At 48.1% G+C, this 18,220-nt stretch overlaps 1 long non-coding RNA gene across 1 annotated transcript in view; it reads right to left on the reverse strand.

Moving 5' to 3' along the window:
* Positions 1 to 516: 516 nt before the first annotated feature.
* The window catches only part of LOC142804061 (uncharacterized), a 59,856-nt gene continuing 42,152 nt past the window's right edge, over positions 517 to 18,220 (reverse strand). Inside the window, exon 4 of the long non-coding RNA XR_012894447.1 lies at positions 517 to 649. This is a non-coding gene — a long non-coding RNA (uncharacterized LOC142804061). The remainder of the gene's footprint in view (positions 650 to 18,220) is intronic.

An 18,220-nucleotide genomic window follows, 5' to 3' on the forward strand; every position in this document is an offset into this window, starting at 1 on the left:
AAGCTATTTTTCAGCTTAAAGGATGCACTGCAGTAGTCACAGGAAAAGGGACGATCTCCTGCGTGTGTACGCATGTGGACATTGAGGGCGTCTTTTCGTGAAAAGGATGCACTGCAGTTAACGCAGGAAAAGGGACGCTCCCTTGTGTGATGTGCACGGACGTGTCTCACGAGGCTCTCTTTCCGCATGAAGGATGCATGGCAGTGATCACAAGAAATGGAACGCGCTTCTGGGTGAGTGCGCATGCGCTGAACCAGGTCGTATTTAGAAGCAAACGACTCATTGCAGGGCACACAGGAAAGCTCCCTTGAGTGCAAGCAGATGTGTCTCACCAGGCTCTTTTTCAGTTTAAAGGATGCATTGCAGTGGTCACAAGAATAGGGACGCTCTCTTGTGTGAGTGCGCACGTGGTTATCCAGGGTGTCTTTTTGCGCAAAAGATTCATTGCAGTGGACACAAAAAAAGGGGTGCTCTCCGGCATCTGGACGAAGGTGGAATTGTGAGGGGTTCTTGCCTATATGTTTTTGAAGGTGTGCGTTCATATTCGCCTTATTCTTCGCCACATAGCTGCAGTGCTGGCAGGAATGCAGTCGATGTTGTACAGGCACCAATGAAGAAGACTGTTCCAGAGATGCAAAAGACAAGCAACCTGCAAAACCATTGAGAGAAAACAAAGGCAATGAAAACCACGTGGCATAAGCTACATAAAACTAGGCTACCGAAACAGGCAATGAGGAAGAGTTGGTGCCCATGCACTTGAAGCAGACAATGACCCTGTCTAACCAAAACCAAAGCCTTCTCCGCCCATTATCGTTGGGATTAGAACATGAAACCTTTGAGAAGGTTGCCTCTTCCCCCCCCCCCCCCTTTTTTAATCTACTCCTGTCTCTCCCAATCTACTCCCATGAGTTCTACCCACGAGTTTAATCTACTCCCACGAGTTCGTGGAAGCCTCTCTTGTGAGTGGCCGAACAAGGCGTCCTTGTTAGGTTAGAAGAGGCACTAAAGCAAAATACAAGTCAACATGGACTTTTGAAATACTGCAACAAAAACCTCTTAGTGCTTCTCGCATGCGTATGACATGCTCAGTTTGAAACGAAGAGCGGCTGCCTCTGCAGGACTGGTGGCATATTCGCTCCCTAATGTTGCCTTCAGCGATGGCAATGCAAGCAGCGTCAGTAATCTGGAAACCCTGAGATCAACAGTGAGCAGATGCAGAAATACTTCCTGTTATGCTTATCTTAGCATACTTCAGTGACCGCTGCAGCTTGCATTGTAATGTGATTTTTCTGTGGATGGGAAAATATATAAAGCAGCCTGTGGTACTGGAACACTGCAGCGCAGTGTCGGGACGCTGCATGCGATCAGGAGTTCGGAAGTAAGGCCGCCCTATGTGAGTGTGCGTATTCATTCTTGTGTCGTAAGATGTTTCTCTGTTTACGCCGCCTGCGTGCTATGCCACCGGAAAGCGACACACCCGCTTAAGCTTACGCATGCCGCGAAATTTCCAAGCCCAGCCCTCCTGTGCGAGATTCAAATCATACCAATGTTCATGCTTTCTGGAGACTAGTACATAGGGCACCTAAAAGAGAGACACTCGGCATATTTCGTGGCTGATGGTAGCCCGTTTGCAATGTCCTCTTTTTGATTACTTCTCGCTGATTGGGGCCCCATCTGCAACTCCTTCTGTCTCCTTATCTTTACTTTTCTCCCTATCTTTATTATTCCATCCTTATTCCTTCCATTCTGAAGTACTCCTGAGGTGTCGCACTTAGATGCAGACAGTTGAAGGGTTGAGCTTTCTCTTCATTTCCTCTTTTAAAACCACTACTCATTTGGCTTTGAGGTGCGGGGGAAAGACAGTTCACAAAGACATCACTGAGCTGTGACAGCGTGAGCAGAATGCAACGCGGCGAAAACCGAACATATGGCCAAACTGAATAGTTTTTCAAGATAACATCAAGAACGTCTTTCTTCCATAAATTATACATATTCATTGATATGTGGGGTTTAACGTCCCAAAACCACCTATTGATTATGAGAGACGCCGTAGTGGAGGGCTCCGGAAATTTTGACCACCTGGGGTTCTTTAACCTGCACCCAAATCTGAGTACACGGGCCTACAACATTTCCGCCTCCATCGGAAATGCAGCCGCCACAGCCGGGATTCGAAATAAATTATACAGAAACACACAAGAAATGTCTTGGTACATTTTGTAATGCGGCAAATGTGATTTTTACTTGTATATCGTTTGTGTACTAATGATTATTGTGCTGTGGACTCATTCCAAAATGTGCCCCTGATTATGCATAGTGTCTTCTCCACTCACCAAAGTGTCTTCATTAGTAGGGCAGCGCTGTGGATAACACTGACAGTTTTGGCATTCTGACAATTGACCTTTCAATTTGATTTAAATTATCATTTGCCTTAAGGGTCCGTTCGAACCAAACTTTCTATCTGAAATTTATTCAACCATGGCTACTTTCTCGGCCACACTTCATATAACTTGAGAAAAGAAAATAGGCCCCTCACAATCATAGCTGCTCGTTCTTATGGCAACGAGAAATGTTGTCCACGAGTCTATGCTTTCATGAAAAGGATGCATTACAGTAGACACATGAGAAGGGATGCTCTCCTGCATGAGAGTGCATGAGCAGAGCGAGGTAGTATTTAGTCAGAAATGATGCATTGCAGTAGAAAGGATGCCTTACAGAGTACACAAGAAAAACGGCATTCTGTGTGAATGCAGACGTGTGCTACGACATCACTTTCCATCACAAACGATGTGTTGCAAAGGACACATGAAAAGGGACGATATTCAGTGTGAGAGCACACGTGGACATCGAAGGCATCTTTTCACGAAAAGGATGCTTTGCAGAGTACACAAAAAAAAGGGGCATTCTGTGTGAATGCGTACGTGTGCTATGAGATTGTTTTTCGTCACAAACGATGTGTTGCAAAAGACACATGAAAAGGGTTGATGTCCTGCGTGAGTGAACATGGGAGCATCAAAGGCATGTTTCCATGAAAAGAATGCCTTGCAGAGTACACAAGAAAAAGGGCGTTCTGTGTAAACGCGCACTTGTGCTACATCGCTTTTCATCACAAATGATCCATTGCAAAGGAAGCATCATAAGGGACGATCTTCTAGGAGAGTGCACAAATCAATATCGGGGGCATCTTTCCAAGAGAAGAATGCCTTGCAGTGAACACAGACAAAGGGACACTCTCCAATGTGAGAGCGGGTGTGGACAATTAGGACGAATGTCAACTGGGCACATGTGGCACTGTAACTCATGTGGCACTGTTCACTTATGTGTAGCCAAAGCTGTGTGGTTGTATGCGATTATGTGTCACATACGTGCACTGTTGGCAGGAATGCAGTCGACGTCATACAGGTGCTAATGAAAAAGAGTGTGTGAGAGACGCAAAAGAAGAGGAACCTGCAAAACGACCAGGAGAAAACAAAGGCAGCGAAAATTAACTGTTGTAAGCTACATGGGGCTCGACTACCCAAGCATGCATTAAGCAACTGTTTGTTCTCATGTACATGAAGCAGACAATGACCGTGTCACATGAAAAGCAAACCTCCTGGTCACTGCCGTGTACTGACCTAGCACATTTTGCTTATTTCCCTTCTTGCAGCATGCTGGACTTTATACATTTGATCACAAGGCTCCAAATTAGATCCTGATTTAGATGTTACTTTGATGCTATATATGAAGAGATTAACATTTTTTAATAGGCACAAGAAATGGTATTAAGCTCTATTATCTTTGTTTGCATCGTAGTGGGCATAAAGCAATGCACAGGAAGAGGATGGTTTCATATTCTACTACATCACTCAGGTGAAATCAATTGTGAGGGTGAAAATTTCCCAATAAGAACTGAAAGCCTACAAGAAAAAAGAAGGAGAATTTATAAAAGTTACAATGGTTCCACAGTTTTTGGAGTGCTAGTATATGAGGACATTAAGGACCTTGTGAGGACATTTATATAAGTAAGGAACTATTTTTTTATATTAATGATAAAGTTTCCATATTTCCTCTCCGACATCTCCCTACTGATTCAATAAAAACAATGATACATGTGAATCCCTCCAAGCCAATCCCTCCAAACTGACGTGGATCTTATTAATGACTAGTGTAAAACATAGCTGATGACTCAACATTTCAAAATGTAAAATTATCTCATTTACCTATAAAAACAGTTAATTCACTCGTTCCTTACAAGATCAGTACAAACACATTGGCAAGAACCACATCATATAAGTATCTAAGCATTCACCTCACACAAAATCTTTCTTGTGTTGATCAAAATAACTACCATTTCCGATAATGCTTCCAGATCATTTAGGTATTTTTGTTGCAACTTGCAATGCACTACTTCTGAAGTACGTAAGCGAGCCTACCAAACATTTCTCCTGCCCCAGTTAGAGTACACATCATCCATTTGGTCACCTCATCAAAAATATTTAATATAGAAGTTAGAAGCTATCCAAAACAGGGCATCTCATTTTATCCCGCCAAATTAGAACATCTTGTCTAGTGTAATACAGCTAAAGCTCGAACTTTCATTCCGCCCATTAACAATATGTCGTGACATTGCCCTTTTGTCTCTCTTTAATAAATACACTAAAGCCACTTAATCAACTGGATCACATCTACATTGTCCTTCTGCACAGACTACACAATGACCTCAGCTACTCCCGAGTCTACGGCAACACTAATGCCTTAACTACTCATCCTTTTCCTGTGTCATACGACTGTGGAACGATCTTCCCAATAGCATCATCCTTCAGCAGAATCGCAACATATTTTACGAGCATCTCATCATCCATTTCTGTAATAAATCTTAGCTTAGACCTGTGCGCCAGTACCAAAATTGCCGGCGGTGGTGTGCCAGTGTTTTCGCCTCTTGTGGCGGCGTGACCGGCGCAGGGCTCATCGGATCGGCATGGCACGGAAAAGGGGGTGTGAGCATACTTCAGAGTGAAGAGAAAAGAGCAAAGAGTCGTTGAAATTGAGAAAAATGGCAAAAAATTTACCAATACCATGAAAATATGGATTGTCTCCTTGAGCAAAGCTCTGTATTGCTAAATTCCGCTTCGTTTCTGCGCAGTGTGCCAGTGGTGTTTCAAGGCTCTAGGGTATGACTGTAGAAGCTGCCTTCATTTTCCTGTATTGCCCCTTGCCTTTTTCGCAGGAATTATATAACAGCCGAGAAAACCGCAATCGCCAGGTGAAAGCATCCCATATAAAGAAATGCCTCGCGAGCTTTCCGCTAGAGAACGGAGCAAGCGCTGCCACATCAAGAAGTCGGGAAGGAAAGATTGGACCCACCAATGTCAATGCCTCACTTTTTTATGAAGTCAATATCACGTCCTCGCGATATTACGAACAGTTCTGAATACCTTTTGCCTTGACTAGCACACACAGTGAGGACTGAAAAATAAGGTGCAAGGAAAAAGCGTCGGCATGCAGCAACATGTGACCGGGCGCTAAAGTGAAGGAAGAGGCTATAACAAAACGAATTTTGTCTAAAGGACCAGTAACGTTGGATATCGCTGCCCGGTGACGGATAAACAATAGTGCAAGATTTGGCGTGAAGTGCTGCACTCAAATGAGTAACGTACGCACATCCCTTCTCCTGCATTTATCTGACTTTAAGCAAGAACGTGGCTCATGTCCAAGCACATCCAATTGGTTTATGCCACAGTGACCCCAAAGCAATAGTTACCGTGGTAACAAAGCAAATGAAAGACGGTAGTATAAAAGACAAAATGACTAGAAAGAGTCTTTATGCGATATATATATATACATGTGTATATATATATATATATATATATATATATATATATATATATATATATATATATATATATATATATATATATATATATATATATATATATATATAGATAGATAGATATATATATATATATATATTGTCACGTAGTTTATTTACGTATAGACCTACTGGAAGGCCAAGGAACGCCAAAAGAGCGAGGAACGTCAACAGGCCGAAAATACAAAACAAGCGCAAGCTCGGGTCGCCAGTGTGCACCAACGCTGTGGCTCGTTGTTTCTTGCTTCTTCGTCGTCCTTCGCATAGTTTCCTACATTGGCCCCCAGTGAATAGTGTAGCCAACCTGGCGACTTAAGGTGTAGTCACTATAGCGGGGTCGTAATACAGCTTCAGGCGACTCACATGCACAATTTCTCGGCCACGACGGCGTAAGTCATGAGACTGTGTCAAAGGCTCAATCTCATAATTGACTGGTGACGTACGGGCGAGAATGCGGTAAAGCCCGCGGTATCGTGCTGGTAATTTAGAGGAAAGGACAGGAGTACTCGGTGGAATCCAGAGCCAAACAAGAGCACCAGTCGTGAAAGTATAGAGATGTCGGTCGGTGTCATGCCGTAGCTTCTGGTGGCCTTGGTCCTCGGTTGTCAGTGAACGGGCCAATCGTCTGCAATCTTCTGCGTACCTGGCCACATCAGAAATTGCAGTGTACTCGGAGGAGTCGGGCGTGTATGGGAGGATAGTGTCCAACGTGCACGATGGTTCGCGTCCGTACAACAGAAAGAAAGGGGAAAACCCTATTGTCGCGTGCATAGCGGTGTTATACGCATACGTGACGAATGGAAGGACAGTGTCCCAATTGGTCTGGTCTGAAGCTGTGTACATCGTCAACATATCACCGAGAGTGCGATTAAATCGTTCTGTGAGGCCATTCGTCTGCGGGTGATATGCTGTCGTCATGCGATGAACCATGTTGCACTGAGCGAGCAAGGCTTGAATGGCGTCAGACAAGAAACCACGCCCCCGGTCGCTCAAAAGTTCGCGGGGAGCACCATGGCGAAGAACAAAGTTGCACAAGATGAGAAACGCAACTTCCCTCGCGGTTGCTGCGGGTAGTGCTGCCGTCTCCGCGTAACATAGTCCACGCCGACAATTATCCACCTATTTCCAGAAGACAACGTGGGAAGTGGTCTGTATAAGTCGATACCGACGCGGTCAAATGGACGCGCTGGACAAGGCAGAGGCTGAAGTGTACCGGCAGGGCGTTGAGGTGGCGCTTTACGTCGCTGGCATGCAGTACAAGCACATACATACTTGCGAACAAATGTGTACATGCCGCGCCAGTAGTACCACTGACGTAGACGGTTGTACGCTTTGAGAGCGCCGGCGTGAGTGCTTTGCGGGTCGTTGTGGAAAGCTGTACAGATTTCCGAACGCATGTGGTTGGGTATCGCTAACAGCCATCTCCGACCTTCAGACGAGTAAATCGGCAGATAGAGGAGGTCGTCTCAAATAGCGAAATGTGTGTCTTGACGGCGGATAGTTCTTGAGACCAAATTAGCTGACAGATCAGTCAGAAAGGCGAGGAGTTGGGAAATCCACACATCTTTGCGTTGTTCCGATGCCATGTCTGTGAAGTCGATTGGTGTTATGACAGCTGAAGAAGGTGATGAGGTGGTTGAGTCAGCCGGTAGCGGCGAGCGGGATAGCGCATCAGCGTCGGAGTGCTTGCGGCCAGATCGGTATACAACATGAATGTCGTATTTGTGTAGGCGAAGTGCCCAACGACCAAGGTGCCCCGACGGGTCTTTGAGCGATGATAGCCAGCATAGAGCGTGGTGGTACATAACGACTTCAAAAGGGCAGCCATAAAGGTATGGGCGGAACTTCGTCAAAGCCCAGACAATTGTGAGGCACTCTTTCTCCGTGACGGAATAATTACACTCGGCTTTCTTGAGGGTTCGACTCGCGTAAGCGACCACGTAATCTTGGTATCCTGGTTTTCGTTGAGCCAATACAGCACCAAGACCGACACCACTGGCGTCGGTGTGGACCTCTGTAGGCGCATCAGGGTCAAAATGACGTAGTATTGGTCCGCCGAAGCGTGGTGAAGGATTCGTCGCACTCTTTTGACCAAGCAGAAATGCCTTTAGAAGTTGTCAACAGGTTGGTAAGAGGCGCGTGATGGAAGAGAAGTTCCGCACAAATCGACGAAAGTATGAGCGCAGGCCGATAAAACTTCGAAGCGTCTTGATGGAATTGGGTTTCGGATAGACGGCCACGGCGCGAGTTTTGCCGGATCCAGGTGAACACCCTCTTTGCAGACGACGTGACCCAGTATAGTGAGCTGACGTGCGGCAAAATGACACTTCTTGATGTTAAGTTGAAGGCCAGCAGAGGTGAGACATGTGAGAATAGCACGAAGACGAGCAAGGTGAGTCGAAAAGTCACGAAAAAAAAAACGATGATGTCGTCTAGGTAGCAGAGGCACGTGTTCCACTTGTAGCCGCGAAGGATGGTGTCCATCATCCGTTCGAAGGTAGCTGGGGCGTTGCAGAGTCCAAACGGCATGACGTTAAACTCATACAGCCCATCAGGTGTTACAAATGCCGTCTTCGACCGGTCAGGATCAGCCATTGGAACTTGCCAATATCCTGAGCGTAAATCTAAAGAGGGGAAATATTCTGCTCCTTGCAAACAGTCAAGAGCATCATCGATGCGTGGCAACGGGTACACATCCTTCCGAGTTATCTTATTGAGCCGCCGGTAGTCGACACAGAATCGGATAGACCCATCCTTTTTGCGCACAAGTACAACAGGGACGACCAAGGGCTCTGCGATGGCTGGATGACACCACACTTGAGCATATCATTGACTTGTTCGTTGATAATACGGCGCTCTTCCGCTGAAACTCGATATGGTCGTTGGCGTAAGGGAGCATGAGTACCGGTGTCGATGTGCTGCGTGATGTTCGCTGTGCGACCCAATGATGGTTGAGCGCAATCGAACGCAGAACGGAACTCTCGAAAAAGGGACAAGAGTTCGCGTCTTTGTGTTGGCGATAGCTCAGCGGCAACAGAGGGCTGGAATGAGTCTGGCGCGGGCAGTGTGGCCACAGGTGGCGTCATAGCATTGAGCTGGAAGTGAGGTGGGTGTTCGGCAAACTCCAGAGGGCGCAAGAGCTCAACGTCTTGTATGTTACCCAAACATTCTACGCTAAGTAAGGTAACTGGCGACGATAATGAGTTCGCGACGATAGCGAGTTCGCGACGAGCATGGCGGTAGCGCCGGATTCCACGGTGAGTATGGCAAAGGGCAGGTGTAGGCTACGGCTGCGGGTGAATACGTCAGGCGGAGTGAACAAAACAGTTCCGGCAGGAGCGGCCGTACAAGTCAGGGCTACAAGGGTGGATGTTCTCGGTGCTATTTCTGTGTCTGCAACAACGACAAGTTTGTAAGCTTCAGAAAGAGAATCTACCAAACAAGAGCTTGGCAGCGGTGTAAGGGCAACTTCTGCCCGTGAGCAATCTATGATGGCCCGATGACGCGAAAGAAAGTCCCATGCAAGAATGACTTCGTGGGAGCATGATGCCAGCACAAAAAGTTCAATGGCATAAAGTTCACCTTGGATAATGACACGTGCAGTGCACACAGCTGTAGGTTCTATGCACTGCGAGTTGGCCGTGCGAAGCATCAGGCCCGAAAGAGGCGTCGTCACCTTTTTCAACTTGCGACATAAGGTCTCACAGATTATGGAAACGGCGGCTCCTGTGTCGATAAGCGCTCGTGCAGCGGTCCCCTCAACATTGACGTCGATAACGTTTTGCGGCGAGAAAGATGGAGGCCTTAAGCAGTTCGAATGATATGCAGCTGTTGCCTCCGGAGCTGCAGCGATCAATTTCCCTCTTCCGTAGCAGATCGGTGACGCATAGGTGACAAGGAGCGTCGTCGGGGTGATGGTGACCGATGGTTTGCGAAGGGTCGATGACCGTCCATGGTGTACCTTGATGGCGTCCTAGACGACGACGCAATTGGCCTGCCCACGGTGTCAACTGGAGAGGGATATCGGCGACAGTGGTGGGCGACGTGTCCAGCGATACCACAGGCGGAACAGATGGGCCTATTATCCGGCGTCCTCCAAGCGTCTGCTCGACGGTAAAATGGAGCTGAAGATCTCGCGTAGGGATACGGCGCAGCAATTGGGGTTGTAGGCACGACATAGGGCGGCGTGGCAGGTTGAGCATACGGCATACGCTGTTGCGTAGGCCGAGCAGCGACAGCGGCGTACGTGAGAGGCGCAGTGACAGGTGGTTGCTAATGCATCAGTGGAAGGGCCTCAGCGACTTGGGTTCGAATGGCGTGTTGGAGGTCCGGTGCCAAAGCTTGCACGGGCTCATGTGTCAGTGGCAGCAGTGACAGCTGGCCCGCTACCTCTTCACAGACGAAGTCCTTGATTGTAGAAAGCAGCGGCTGCTGATCGGTAGGATGGGCAGCTAGGTGCAAGCTTGCGTGCGTGTCTGGCGTCGTGAGGGCTTGACGAGCAATTGCGCGCTACCTACGCAACTCATCGAAGCTCTGACTGAGAGAAACGAGCACAGCAATTGGGGGGAGTTTCTCGCGAGCAACATCTGAAAGGCGCCGTCGTCAATGCTTTTCAAAATGTGCCTGACTTTTTCTTCCTCAGGCATGGTAGAGTTGACGCGGTTGCATAGATGCAACACATCTTCAATGTAGCCCGTGTAGGTCTCGCCTGGTTGCTGCGCACGGTGACGTAAACGGTGCTCGGCTTGAAGCTTGCGTGCTGCAGGTCGTCCAAAGACGTCCGTAATAGCAGTCTTGAATGCAGACCACGTAGGAATGTCAGCTGCGTGGTTATTAAACCACAGTTGTGCGGTGTCCGCAAGGTAGAACGTGACGTAGCCCAGCTTACTTGGGTCGTCCCATTTGTTACTCGCGCCAACTTTGTCGTACCTCGCCAACCAATCTTCGACATCCGACTCAGTGGAGCCCGTGAAGATAGGAGGGTCTCGTTGAGGATACACGGCGCCGCAAGTGACGTGGACAGTCGAAGGTCCCACGCGGCGAGGCGTCTCGGTGGCCATGTTTGTGTCACGTTGAGGGGAAAGCTTACGGGAGCGAAGTTCCAGGTTTGTACGGGAGTCCCCGGCACCTCCACCAGATGTCACATAGTTTATTTACGTATAGACCTACTGGAAGGCCAAGGAACGCCAGAAGAGCGAGGAACGTCAACAGGCCGAAAATACAAAACAAGCGCAAGCTCGGGTCACGCGTGTGCACCAACGCTGTGGCTTGCCGTTTCTCGCTTCTTCGTGGTCGTACGCATAGTTTCCTACTACAATATATATATATATATATATATATATATATATATATATATATATATATATATATATATTGTAAGATGGCGCCGAGTACCCTTAAGACTCTTCTTTATTGACTCGAGTATGTGCCCCACAACCTAAACTTGACTGGTGATAATGAGTATGTACATATGAAAAGATGGGACGCATAAATAATGCTCACATTTATTTTCCCCGCGCACTTGAGCAGCCGGCCCGGCCAAGACTAAGGCGGGAAAGGTACGGCGAACAAAGGGTTTAAGACGTGAATCGTGGACTATCTCGGAGGCACGGTAACGACGGTCCGAGGAACCCTCGACGGTAGTAATAAGGTAATTGACAGGAGATGTTCGTTCACAAACAACGTAAGGTCCCAGAAAGCGTGACTGAAACTTTTCACACAATCTGGGTGTGCGAACAGGCCTCCAAAGTAGTACATCTCCAGGACGGAAGGTGACATCTCAACGAAAGCTGTCATAGCGTTGCTTGCGGTCTTGTTGACTGGCCTCCGTGTTGAGTTGAGCACGTTGCCGTGCCTCAGCGAGCCTGGAGACGAAATGTTCTGGCGTAGTCATTGACGTTTTTGTCATTACATTTAAGAAAGAGGCGTCAATGATGAATGTCGGCGCACGACCACAGACGAGGAAGAAAGGTGAATACCCGGTGGTTCGTTGAACAGCAGTGTTGTGTGCAAATGTTACGAACGGCAAGATTTTGTCCCAGTTATCGTGGTTCGGTCCGATGTACATGGATATCGTGTCGATTAGAGTCCGGTGGAATCGCTCTGTCAGGCAATTTGTCTGCGAGTGGTAAGCGGATGTGGTCTCATGAACTGTGCCACAAGTTTTTAGGATTTCGTCGAGAATCGTTGACAGGAAGGCCTTGCCTCGGTCACTAGACAACGCGCGAGGTGCACCATGATGCAACACAATGGCTTCTAAAAAGAAGGCGGCAATGTCTGAGGCAGAGCTAGTGCGTAGAGGAGCGGTCTTCGCGTATCGTGTGAGGTGGTCGACGGCTGTGACGATCCAGCGATGGCCTGCTGGCGTTACGGAAAGTGGCCCGACGAGGTCTATTCCGACAACGACAAAAGGTGTATCGGGGCGTGGAATAAGTTGTAATAAGCCAGCAGCAGCTGAAGTTCATCGTTTCCGGCGTTGACAAAGTGCGCAAGAAGCGCCATAATTAGCCACAAAGGTAGAAAGACCAGGTCAGAAGAAACGCCTCTTAACGCGGTTGTAGGTCTTTTGAAATCGTAAGTGTCCAGCTGATGGGTCGTCGTGCAATGCTTCGAGAACTTGTTTCCGCAGCGAACGGGGAAGTACTGGCAGCCTCCTATGCCCATCCGCATTGTAAGTATAGTGCTGCAGGACATTGTTCTCTAGCTTGAACAGCCGTAGCTGGCGACGTAGTCTGGCATTAGGTGGAGAAGGCGAGCCATTCAAGTATCCGATGATGCGGTTACAGTAGGGGTCGTCACGTTGGTACGCGGAAAACTGGGCACTGCTGTTTAAAGATAGTGACCCAGCAACTGCCAGGGGTGATAACGTGAGTGAAGAGGAAGCTGCTTTATCACCTGAGGGGCATCGAGGATGCATGGTTGAAGATGAAAGTGGCAGAGGGCAGCGAGAGAGAGCGTCAGCATCCTGATGCTGTCAGCCGGACCTGTACACACCGTCAAAAGTGTACTCTTGCAAACGGAGTATCCTGCGACCGAGGCGCCCAGACCAATTCTTCAGCGAGGACAACCAGCATAGAGCATGGTGGTCGGTAATCACAGTGAAGTGGCGTCCATACAGATAAGGTCGAAATTTCTGGATGGCCCAATTGACAGCAAGTCATTCCTGCTCTGTTATCGAGTAGTTCTGCTCCGCAGGTGTTAGTGCGCGGCTGGCATACGCAACTACTCGCTCGCGTGAAGTGTCGTCGCGCTGAAGGAGGACAGCACCGATTCCGTGGCCGCTGGCATCTGTGTGCAGGAAAGTGGGTGCACTCTCATCGAAGTGACGGAGGACGGGGTCTGATGTCAAAGCACGCTTAAGGGCTTGGAAAGCACACTCGCACTCGTCAGTCCACGTGAAATCCATTTCTGACAACAGAAGCTTGTGTAACGGCCCCGCAATGGCAGCAAAGTGACGGATGAAGCGGCGGAAGTAAGACGCCGGGCCCACAAAACTTCGCAATTGTTTTTGATTGCCCGGACGTGGAAAACCAATTACAGCAGCAACCTTGTCGGGGTCAGGTTGAACACCGTCTTTGATGACAAGGTGACCTAATATTTTGATGCTTGTGCTGGCGAAGTGGCACTTTTTTGTATTGAGCTGTAGGCCAGCGTTCAAAATGCACGTTAGAACTTCGTCCAAACGCTTAAGGTGCTGAGGAAAAGTAGAAAAATAAATTACGATGTCGTCTAAGTAACATAAACAGGTTTTCCGTTTGAGACCACGTAAGACAGCATCTATCATGCGCTCAAATGTTGCCGGAGCGTTGCATAAAACAAAAGGCATGACGTTAAATTCGTAAAGCCCGTCAGGCGTCGCAAACGCTGTTTTCTCCTTGTCTGCTTCGCTCATAGGTATTTGCCAATACCCGGATCGGAGGTCGAGGCTGGAGAAATATTCTGCGCCTTGTAGGGAGTCCAGGGCATTATCTATGCGTGGCAACGGATATACGTCTTTTTTCGTGATCTTATTGAGCGCTCTGTAATCAACACAAAAGCCGACAGAGCCATCCTTTTTCCGGACCAACACCACAGGAGACGACCAGGAGCTGGATGAAGGTCGAATAATACCCCGTTTGAGGATGTCGGCGACGTTTTCCTCAATGATTTGCCGTTTCGCCGAAGACAGACTGTAAGGGCGGTGGCGTACAATGGAGCTGCCTTCGGTTTCGATGCTGTGCTCTGCAACAGAGGTGCGGCCCAGAACTTAGCAATGTACGTCAAAAGAAAGGCTGTGCTTTTGGAGAAGGTCTAAGAGGTCTCTCTTTTGCTCGGCAGTGAGGTGAGGACTTATGATGTCATTTAAAGACACAGTGATAGCCTTGATATCAGTAGTAGCAGATAAAGGCGGTGATTCTGCGTGAAGGTGAACCAGCGAAAAGGGCTCGCTGTCAGCAAAGCAGCTCACGGCAGTGCCCTGGGGCAGCATCACTGTCGAAGAAGTTGGGTTCAAGGCGGTGACCAATGCTTTACCGTCGTTAAACCGCACAAGGCCGGGTGCTATGGTAAGTCCCGCAGGTTTGGAGCGAACTGATGAAGCTATGAACACGTCACCGCTAACTATAGTATCCGAAGCGATCGTTAGAATTTGTTCATCTCGTGGCGAAATGAAACAATCAGCGGCAGCAACGAAACGGAAGCTGTATGGATCGACATCGGATAAACTCTCAGTAGCTGACATTTGAATGATTCGCTGACGACATGATATGAAAGCTGATGCAGAAGAAAGGAAGTCCCATTCTAAAATTACTGTCTGAGTGCACAAAGGAAGCACAAGAAACTGAATGTGGTGAAGGATGCCATCTATGAAAACACGGACTGTGCAAACACTTGAAGGCTGAACAGGGACTCCATCTGCGCAACGAAGGGGAGGGCCATCGTAGGACGTCTTAACATTTTTAAGCGGGCACAAATGTCTGCACGAATTACGGAAAGTGATGCGCCTGTGTCCACCAGTGCCTCTGTCTGTACACCTTCAACATACACCAATAAAACATTCGATGGGCGGTTCGGAGGAGTTTGACGCAGTTCAAAAGATGCAGCTTTCCCTCCCGAAGCTGCACTGTTTAGTTTTCCAGTTGGCAGTCGGGAATTGAATTGATTGATATGTGGGGTTTAACGTCCCAAAACCACTGATGATTATGAGAGACGCCGTAGTGGAGGGCTCCGGAAATTTCGACCACCTGGGGTTCTTTAACGTGCACCCAAATCTGAGTACACGGGCCTACAACATTTCCGCCTCCATCGGAAATGCAGCCGCCGCAGCCGGGATTCGAACCCGCGACCTGCGGGTCAGCAGCCGAGTACCTTAGCCACTAGACCACCGCGGCGGGGCATGTCAGGAATTGAAGTAGAAGGTCGGAGAGGAGAAGAGGAACACCGCATCGGTGAAGGTGAGCGACGACGTGAGAACCGGGAACTGCCAACTGGGACAAAGCTCTGCGGCGACCAACGTGTGCTTTTCGGATACAGCCAGCGATAGGGTGGTGCAGTGGGGTAGAAGTCGTCCCGTTCAAAGTTATCGTAGCTTCGTCGTTCGTCTTGCTGACGGCGTCGGCAAAACCTTGAAATATGACCACGGATGCCGCAATAGAAGCAAGTCGGCCGCGAAGTGCGCCAGGCGTTGTAAGGCTGGGAAGATGGTCGCGGTGCGAGTGAGTTGAGTGAACCATGCACTTCGGGCGCTGGTAGCTGCATTGGGCTTTGCTGGGGTGCAGGTGTCCTAGCAGCAACCTGAGCATACGTTGGCATGGCCACAGGATATGAGCTCGGGGCAGGTGTGACAGTAATCGAGGACAGGCTTTGGTGGGGCTTTTTTTATTTTTGCCTGTTTTGATATTAGTATCTCTACTGTTATGAAAAAAATAATACAGGTCCAGACTTAACTGAAAATGCTTTAAAATTGCATCTAAAGAGCACAAGGTGCCTGAAAAGGTCGAAAGTGTGCAGTCTTCGAGCAGCCTGCCGCCAATAATGCGCGCCGCCGCTCGCCATTGTTGATCGCACAAGTCGAAGAGTCGAGCCTCACTCTTCAAATAACAACAGTTTCTCTCGCTGATGCAGCACAAGAAATAATAGAAAGAAGCACTCTTCTGAGCGGTTTTTGAGCGCAGCGAATGCCTTATCACACGGTACAAATCGGGGACCGCCATTGGCCGCTGCGCGCCTGTATGTGCTGTGAAACCTATTTAGGGGTCCATGTCTTGTCGAGCAGTGCAGCTGAACAATGCTTTTCTCGTGTAATTATCTTTGTTATGAATGAAAAAAGGCATTGCTCGCAAGTGAAAGCCGTTGTGCGGCACGCTCTGTAGGAATAGGCTACGAGCAGCTGGTCCGATTTGCGGCAGTTGTTGGCTTGCATAAGCCAATGCATGAAAAGTCATTCACACCCGTCAATCGGAAAGTTCGTGATGTGGCAATGGATGAGGATGAGGTCAGCGGCAATCTTGAGATGTCGAAAAAGCTCGCAGTGAGAGAACTTAGCAGGGACCACATTGCCATTATGTACGACGGTATGTGGCACAAACATGGCTGCAAAACGGCATGACACAATCCAGTCCTGTCGAACTTCTTCCGAGGTAGCAGTTAGCACATGGCTCTGCCAGATGGAGCGGAAGTTTGGCAAGCGTTTCATGGCTCTGTCTGTGAGCAAAATGTCTTTGAGGAGTCGGCTCGGAAAAGCCAAAAGGGACAAACTCGTGGTGCTGGCATGTTTTAGTCGCAGTGGCCACAACAAGAAGGATTGCTCTTTTTGGTGTGCAAATTTCATCCGATTTCATGACATCTTTCCTAAATATTTTTTCCAATGTGCCCCTCCTTTTTTTGGGCACTTATAGTGCTCGAATCTGCATAAAATTTTGCGCAAATTTTTTCCAAAGTACAACAAATGCAATTATCTAGTTTAAATCCTAATATTTTATTGTATAATAAAACAATTGTATGTATACCTTTACTAGGGTAGGTGAAATATAGACTTTTTATGTCTATTATTTTTACGCATACTACATATTTTGTATGTGCTTCCCAATTACTTATTTGAACTCTACACTTTATTTGAAGCATTAAGAACTATGAATGTAAAAAATTACAGAAGTTTAGAGATGAAAAGAGGGGGGCAAAAGGGTTAAGGTTTTCACAGCTAAACGTGTGTAAGTTGCAAGAAAACTAATTATATATTTGAAATCAGCATAAAAAGTTCCATAAACAGCTCAAGTTTCATTACTTTAGAGTGAATATTAAAAAAAGCGTCTTCGAGTAGCATCTCCCCTTAAACAAGGGTGACATGTCTTCAACAAACATAGCCACGTTTTCATTTGGCTTCTGAACCCGGCTCTGCAGAGCCTGCTCGGCCTTTTCTTTCCTTTCGGTATTTCTGAATGCCTGGCATAACTGTCGCTGAAATTCTTGCCAGTTGGTGATAGACGGCTCATGGTTCTCATACCGGATGCGAGCGTAGTCTTCAAGTGCGAAATAGACGTAGCGAAGCTTCTTGGTGTCGTTCCATTCATTGACGGCTGCAATCCGATCGAAGTGGTCTAGCCAGTGACCTATGTCCTCGAATACATCACCATGAAACGGCTTCGGGGTGCGTGCTGTGTAGACGACGCTTGGGGTGGATGCGAGTTGGTCTACGTTGCTCTCTTGCGTTTGACTTGCCGTTGTGGTGGTCATTCTTGCCGAGCTCAAGGGACTAAATTCAGGAGGTAGTCCTAGCAAGCGTCGGCTGAGGCGAAGTGCCAGGTTTTCCTCCGGAATTGTTGAAATGGAGGCAGAAGCTTGAAGAGGCTTGACTTAAAATTAGCGAATTGGTATTGTACCCAGCACCTCCACCAGTTGTTTGTCACGGTAATAAAATCAGTGCAAGTAACAGTGTAGCAAACAGCAGAACAGCTTCGGTCGAGCAGCGCGAGTTCGTCGTCGTCTTTTCTGCCGACTAAATCTTTCGACACGCGCAAGTAATGATGACACAAGCCACGCAACAGCCAGAAACCCACTGCATGCTCGTGTTAATATATATATATATATATTGTAACGCGGACTGAAAGAGCGAGGAAGAAGAAGAGATCGGACGCGCTCGAGCGATGGTGATTTGGCAGTGACGGTAGAGCGCTGCCATTTTTCATTGTAAATAAACCCATCACATCCGTAACACTTTTGGTGGAGGTGCCGGGGTAACTTGCCATCCTGGACCCCGCAGCAGAAGTTCTTCGAAGAAGCAGACGCTTAGCTGGCCTACCTCCGGACAACATCAGCATGAACGACGACACAGGAATCCCATCGACGTCCTACGCTGCTGCATCCACCAGTGCCACCGACACGGCGCAAGGTGGCCGT

Source organism: Rhipicephalus microplus, chromosome 3 (assembly GCF_043290135.1).
Source record: "Rhipicephalus microplus isolate Deutch F79 chromosome 3, USDA_Rmic, whole genome shotgun sequence".
NCBI classification, from domain to species: Eukaryota; Metazoa; Arthropoda; class Arachnida; order Ixodida; family Ixodidae; genus Rhipicephalus; species Rhipicephalus microplus.